Genomic DNA, 8,288 nt, shown 5'->3' on the forward strand with positions numbered 1-8,288 from the left:
ACTTTGCCGGTTGTGCTGATTTGAATTTCCGCCTTCATGGAGGAGTCGGCCGTGGCGTACTTGTCCGCTATGATCAACAGCTCGTCGAGGGTTTCTGGCTCGTCGCAGAGGAGCTTGTGCTTGAGGAGGGTGCCTTCTCAACACCCGGCTGTGAAGTACTCGATGGCCTGCACCTCGTGCACGCCCTCGCAGGAGTTCCGGAGCTCAGCCCAACGCGTGAGGTAGTCGCGAGTCGACTCGTCAGGACCTTGCACGCACAAGGAGAGCTGACGAGGCTTGGGAGGACACTTGTACGTGCTGGTGAAGTTGCGGACGAACGCTTCGGTGAAGTCGACCCAGCTGTTGATGCTGTCGGGCTTTAGGTTGTTCAGCCATGTCCAGGTCGTGCCCTGGAGCATGAGCGGAACGTACTTTACGGCGACATGCTTGTTGCCGTTTGCTATGCTGACAGCCGTGGAGTAGTCGAATAGCCAGTCTTCCGGCTTCACGGAGCCGGTATACTTGGGCGTGTCTCTTGGGAGCGTGAACCCTCTGGGAAAGGGCTCGTCCCAAATGCGGGGCCCGAAACAAGGTGGACCCAGCTCGTCTTCTTCTTCCAGCGCCAGGGACCGGTGAAGTCGGTCGATCCGGTGGCGGGCATCATTCTCTTCAACTCCCTCTCGGCGGCCAAGGCAGTCACCGAGAGTCGGATGGTCAACAAGCGGCAGGGAGACTCGCCTCTCCTTACGGGGAGGGGGAGGCGGACAGTCGTCCCGTCGTTCCACTGCTCTCGGGCGGCCATCTCGGTCGCGCTCTATGGTAATGCGAGTCCGACTGTGGCTGACAGCCGGCTCCTTGTCCTTTCTTCCTCGGGCGCCGCCAGTCGGCGTCCGAGACGTCGCCCCTTGATCTCGGTGCGGGTCGTCGTTTGGCCGCTGCGGTGCCTCCGTGCGGCAGCTGGCCTCGTTCTGCGCGGCGGCCGTGTCGAGGAGCCATTGGACTCGCTCCATCATGAGGCGGCGTTCTTCGCCCTCGAAATTGTCCACCTCATCCGCCGCTGCCTGGGCGGCTCGGATGTTCTCCGCTGGTGTAGCGTACACGGGGCGGCTAGCCCCAAACAAGCTGGCGATGGCTACGCCGCGCTGCTGGACCGCGCCAAGGCGGCTGGGCCCTGCCGGGGCCGGCGAGCCGCCAATGGCGCGATCCATCTCCCGCTGGTAAGCTTCTGACAATCGTCTCATGCTGGCCAGCTTCTTCGTGCCTTCAACGAGTTGTTGAAGGTGGCTACCATCAACTGCATGCTCAACTCATCATTCAGTCCTTCCAGAAACTTCTCCTGCTTCGCTGCATCCGTAGCGACATCATCTGGGGCATAACGTGCTAACGTACTAAATTCCTCCACATACTGGCCAACTTTCCTTCCTCCTTGGCGCAAGTTGCGAAACTCGCGCTTCTTCATGGCCATAGCTCCCGCTGAAACGTGTGCAGTATGAAAAGCCTGCTGAAACTGGTCCCATGTGACAGTGTCAACTGGGAAAGTGGCTGTGAAATTCTCCCACCATGATGCTGCTGGTCCTTCTAGCTGATGTGCGGCAAACTTCACCTTCTCCGCATCTGTGCATCCTGCTGTGGTCAAATCCCTAGCTGTCTTGCGGAGCCAATCATCTGCTACTATCGGCTCGGTGCTACTGGAAAACACTGGCGGATTCAGCCTAAGAAAACGGGCTAAGTGGTCAACAGGTGGTGGTGGTGGTGGTGGGTTGTTGTTGTTGTTCCCCTGATTCTGACTCTGGACTAGCAACTGCATCAATGTGTTCTGCTGCTGGATCAACTAGGTGAGCTCCGGTGGAAAGGCAAATCCGGGGTCACGTCTCGGAGGCATCTGAGGGTTTTAGAAAAGATGAGATATAAGAATAGAGGAGGTCTAAAGAGAAAACACTACCCATATGCACATGAGGCAAAACAAACAATTCACTTCATTCAATCAAACAAAGGCATACAATCGATCTAACTATCACAAAAGTGCTCGGACTACTATATTTACATGGTGGACTACTACTACTGATGTGGTGGTCTACTAGAAATATTCTACGGTCGTAGACTCCATGATATCTACTCCAGCTTCATCAACATAGTCATCATCGCTACTATCTGCTTCCTAGTCGGTGCCGTCGGTGATGATGTAGTCTTCCGGGCTAATTTCTTGGGGTTCTTCGTCTTCATCTACTAGCGTAGGGTCTCCAATAAATATTCCAATCTTCTTGATCAGGTTGTCGTTCTTCTCCACCAATACTTCAATTTCCTCTTCATAATCTTCACGTGTAGCCTTGAATTCTTCCTCCAGCTCCTTGATTCTAGTCTTAGCCTTCTTCAGATCTATCATGTCGGCGCACATCTGGTTCTCCTATCATCGAATGTGCTGGTTTAACTCCTGGATAAAAGCTGCGATTGATCTATCCTTCCTGGTGTTGATCATCTCCCAGTGTTCATCTCGGCGCCCACAAATCTGGTAGATAGTATCCTTGAGATCCTTGCGGTAGACTTCTCCAATGCGTCCCATGGCGATGTGAGCTGCCATGCTCTTTCCTAGACTCCAAGTTGGTGCATAAAAAGAAAATTCTATGGGCTCCGTGACTGGCATGAACGTCCTTCCTGGTACTTGAACTTGAACCATCCAGCGCTCTTCTTCAGGTAAAGTGGCATTGTAGGTTCCGGTGAAGCTTGGTACTCCTATGTTCAGGTATCTAGTGACTTCCTTCAAGTGGCGTCCAAAGCATGTATCTTCATTTGGTTGTGTGAACTTGTTCCTTGCATCCGCCATCCTAAAGAATAGAAAAGATGAGAGGTCAGAAAAGAAGAGAGTGAATAGTGATCTAGGTCTTTAGCTTAGTGGTCGTGTCCTACAGTCAGCGTGTGCTTTGATACCATCTCTGTAGCGACCAGACCTCAAACAATCTGATCTCTGTGCTCCGGTGTCATCCCTGGATCAGTAATGCTGACACCACACAGTACTCGGAGGATTTATAGCAGAGTTGCAATCACACACTTATTACATCGAGTGTCTCAAAAGAGAACTTATTACAATAAATATGGCTTAAGGCCATCTAATAACTATAACAGCGGAAGGCTTGGAAGATAAGTGAGTCCATCAACTCCAATGGCATCACTGAGTATAGAACCACGACCTAAAAACTCCTTAATCGTCGTCTGAAAAGTCTGCAACATTAACGTTGCAGCCCGAAACGGGTCAGCACATGGAATATGCTGGCACACATAGAGAGTAATGGAATGAAACGGCTATACTATATGCATATTTGGCTGGTGGAAAGCTCTATGGTTACAGTTTTGCGTAAAGCCAATTTTTCCTACTTCAAAGGAATAAAATTTAATTACTATCATGGTGGTTGTTAAACATTGAGAATGGTTGACAACATTCTCAATCCCAATTAAAAATCATCATTAAACATAACCCAACAAAATTAATTTAGAGTAACATGTTGAGATTCACATGATAATCCAAGTACTAGATACTCAAGATGTCCATAACCGGGACACGGCTAACCATGATTAGTTTATTACACTCTGCAGAGGTTTGCGCACTTTTCCCCACAAGACTCGATCGCCTCCGTTTGGTTTCTCGCACTACATGGTGTTTGAGAAGACGGATGACCGAGACATAGTCTTTCAGAAGCGCTAGCACCTTACGATCGGGTAGACCGTACCACCTACATCCCCTACATCTGCTACTCTACCACTGTAAGAGTTCGCACAACTTAGTCAACTATGCTAGAGCTCATAATAGCTTGTGGCTACACACGGAAGTTTCTAGTATGAATAGTCTCATGATCCCTTTGAGCCTAGGTGGCGGTCCAAAAGAAAACAGGCAAGTCCTGGAATACCCAGGTGCCTCAATCCATCAGATGTGTGTTTACGTGCCACCTTAGATAAACCATTAATTAACAGTCTCACATCTGTCATGGATTTCACTCACCCAATCCACGTCTACTAGCATAGCATGGCATAATAAGCAAACGTAGAAGTAACTCCCAAAGGATTGATAATAAACAGGTAATAGGTACTACCTCATCTACTTCCCATCCCACAATTTAATTAGATCCTAATCATGCAATGTGTGAGGATTGATCTAATGCAATAAAACTGGGTTGTAGAAAAGGTATGATCAAAGTGTTACTTGCCTTGCTGATGATCCGCGAAACCTAACGATTCGAAGTAACAAGCGGCGCACTCCGGGTATTCTATCACAGACAAACAAACAAGCATACAATAAGTACTCATCTAATGCATAGGTAAAACTCAAATAAGAGATCTAACCAGAAGGTTCAACTTAAGAACTCTGGTTGGCAAAAAGAATCAAATCGAACGAAGCAACGAAAAACGAACGGCGAAAGAAAACAACTTCGTTCTAGTAATCTGGATCTAGGGCAAATTTTACAGTAACAAAAACTTGCTTAAGTTGGTTAAACGGATAGAGGGTTTCGAGACGAATCCCTAGGCGCTTGAATCGCCTGATTCCGATAAACGAGCGAAAAGTTAAACTAAAACAAAAAATCGGATCAGGAATCGCGATCAAAAAAATCACGGATTTAATCCGAGAAAAAGAAAAACGACGAACGCCGAATTTTTTTTCTCTTTTTTTTCAGCACGGAAAACGAGGCGTGACGAACCTCGGGCGGCGGGATCGTCGGCGGCGGCGGCGGCTCCGGCGGCGCGCGCGGATCGAGGCGGGGCTGATGGGCTGGGGCGGCTCGGGGCGGCGCTATTTAAAGGCTACCCCCGGGCGGTATCCCGCTCAGGTACGGCCCGAAGTCGGTTCATTTTTTTAATTATTCCGCTTGGAAGAAAAATAAAAAGTAATACTAAACGGACTCCAAAAATTCTGAAATAAATTTTCACGGGCTTCTAAAATCAAGCCGCACAAGGTGAACGTTTATTTGGGCCCTAAATGAAATTTTGAAAAACTCACATTCTTCCTAAATTCAAATAAAACACCGAAAAACTCTGAAATAAAATCTTATTTGATTTTTTTATTAAATCCTCAATATTTCTTTATTTTGGGAAAGTCATTTTATTCCCTCTCTCATATTTTTGTAATAGAAATAATTGATGATAAAATAAATAAAATCAAATGATCCTATTCTCAAAATTTGAGAAAACTCAAATATGAAAATAACGAAATCCCCAACTCTCTCCGTGGGTCATTGAGTTGCGTAGAATTTCTAGGATCAACCAAAATGCAAAATAAAATATGATATGCATGATGATCTAATGTATAACATTCCAAATTGAAAATTTGGGATGTTACACTCCACTCCCACACACTGCACAAACGTTAGATAGCCGTAGCCCGATCGGGCAGGCCGCGGGCTGCCATCCCCGAGACCGAGCTTGCCGGCGATCCTCTCGGTTTGCCACGGTAGCTCCAGCCCCTCCAAGGCCTGGGCGACCCTTCTAGAGCCTCCGCTGCTCTTCGGTGAAGCCGTTCCGTCCACTTGGAGCCCATGGAGTCATTGCAGTTCGCCGTCGTCTTCATCTCCGGCAACCTCCGCTCTCTGCCTCCGCTTGCGAGGTCGAATCCGACGCTGTCCAACCACCCCTAGCTACGCTGCAGGTACGGGCAGGTGCGCCTCGATCCCCTCTCTCGATCCCTCCCTCTTGTTTTGGCCAAGGAGCCCTCGTCGCCGGCGTGAGCTCTGGCGAAGCCGCGATCCCCTCTATTTCCTTCTCCCTCTCCACCTCACCTGACTAGCGGGGCCCGCTAGTCAGCCACTCAGTACGCACGCGAAGCGGTACGAGTGGTGGCATCCTCAGGCTTTACGTCTTCGACGTCACCCCCTAGTTTGTTTTATCTAAATTCAAATTCAATTAATTTCTAGAGAGCTTCAAAGAGCTATAGCTCTTCAACCATAAGTCCAAATGAATTGATTCTTTTTGTATTGTGTTCTTTGGAAAGAAATCTAACAGCTCACCAAAAATGAGATTTTTCTGAGCTGTCTAGAATTTCTGGTGATTTTCAGAAGGGTTCTTGATATTTTCTTCTTGTGTTTAAAATTATTTTCAAAGGGTGAGGCTTGTCTTGAGGATCACCAGAAGGCTTGTGAACCTCATGTGCACTAATGCAAGCCACAACAACATTTTCATGGTGCCATTTCAATATTTATGATTTTTTACTTGAATGCAAGATTTAACTATGCATTTAAATAACTATTATGTTGTTGATATTCTATTAAGTACTTGTTTTAGTTAATATGCTTGATTTACAGAATGTTTGAAACTAACTTAGTTGGTAAAGAAACTAGGATTCATTTGTGATGATAAAAGAATAATATTGTTATGCATATGTGTAATTATTTGAAGTTATTTTCTTGCATGAGTAAAATAATAAAAAATTGCTAGAAAATATTCTATTTAAAGTGAGGATTATCTTAACCAGAAAAGTGGCATGAGTTATTGATGTTTATGCTTAGTGTGAATATAGTTGACTCAGTCATTTATGTTAATATGTGATGCATATGTTAGTGTTGCATTTCATGGCATACTATGACACTTGTTATTTTTTACTTTAAGTTGAACTTGAATATATCGTTGGCCGGGTCATGGTGCCACTGAATCGAGTTTTTCCCAGTGCAACCACATTTGCCTTATGGGAGGCCATGATTCGGTCTGTTGTCATGCCTCTCATCGGTGCCTCCAACTAGGGAAGGTTATGGGCATGCTTACCCTGGCCCGGTAAGCAGACATAACTTTGTGTGCCCATTGTTGATATTATGGTACCAGGTCCCCTTGTGGGATCGTTTTGGCCATGACGGTGGTCATTGTGTCTTTGGTAGACACGGGGCCACCTAGGACTAGCCCAGTGGGGATTGTGTCGGAGTGGCCGGGAGAGTGTCATGGCAATGGAGGGGTTTCGTCGGAATGCCGTTGGTCCACCCGAATGGGAGTACGAGGCCATGGTTTCCGTGGTGTGGGTACAGTGTGCTACCTCTGCAGAGTGTAATAATCTATCGATAGCCGAGTCCACGGTTATGGACACGCTCGTAGTAGGTCATACCATGGGTCAACGTTTAATAAATTTTGCACACTAAGTTATGAACTTTGCACTGTTGATGATGGTGGAAAGCCATCGAGATGTTTGAGACCAAGTATTGGTCGTGGTTGTGATCGCCGTAAGGATAACGGGATACTTCTAGTCAAAGACCACGATGGTGGTATGTTTGTGATCCAAGAACGATCACGGTTGGTAAGCCAGTCCCGAGGGACTTTTATTACTAGAGCATGATCACAGCATGTTGAAGCATTATTGCATTACTAATTGGTTAATTATCATGATATTGTTTGTCATTATGATTATGCCTGTTGCGAGCTTGCAAGTACATTCAATGTACTGAGTTGGCGTGTCATGCCAGATTTCAGGAAAGTCTCGTTGGAAAGGAGTGCTGCTCGAATCTAGATCGTGTCCACATCGGTGTCCCTGTGCTATGGAGTCTCCGCTACGACGTTGTTCCGCTGCTGCGTAGTTATTATGATCGAGGCCCCCTTTTGTTCACTAAATAATGTACATATTGTGCAGCCGCACCGTGTGTGCCGCTTGGCCTCGACACCTGTTGTAATATAAACTATGATCCGCTAGCATCAATAAAGCGGTTGCTTTCTGTACCAAGATGTTGTGTGTTGCCAGAAGACATGGTCTCTGGGCTGGCAATGTAGGGTAAACCGGTTGCTCTGAGCCGGGGTGCCACACGAAGTATGGACTTTGATTGACTTACCCGATGATTGGCGAGCCACTGAGAATAAATGGATCTTCAAGAAGAAGATGGACACTGATAGTAGTGTTACTATCTACAAAGCTCGAATTGTCGCAAAAGGTTTTCGACATGTTCAAGGTGTTGAGTACGATGAGATTTTCTCACTCGTATCGATGCTTAAAGTCTATCCGAATCATGTTAGCAATTGCCACATTTTATGAAATCTGGCAAATGGATGTCAAAACTGCATTCCTTAATGGATTTATTAAAGAAGAGTTGTATATGATGCAACCAGAAGGTTTTCTCAATCCTAAAGGTGCTAGCAAAGTGTGCAGGCTCCAGCGATCCATCTATGGACTGGTGCAAGCATCTCGGAGTTGAAATATACGCTTTGATGAGTTGATCCAAGCATATAGTTTTATACAGACTTGTGGTGAAGCCTGTATTTACAAGAACGTGAGTGGGAGCACTACAGCCTTTCTGATAAGTATATGTGAATGACATATTGTTGATCGGAAATGATGTAGAATTTTCTGGAAAGCATAA

This window comes from Triticum urartu, chromosome 4A, assembly GCF_056163025.1.
Source record: "Triticum urartu cultivar PI428250 chromosome 4A, HENAU_Tu73, whole genome shotgun sequence".
Lineage (NCBI taxonomy): Eukaryota > Viridiplantae > Streptophyta > Magnoliopsida > Poales > Poaceae > Triticum > Triticum urartu.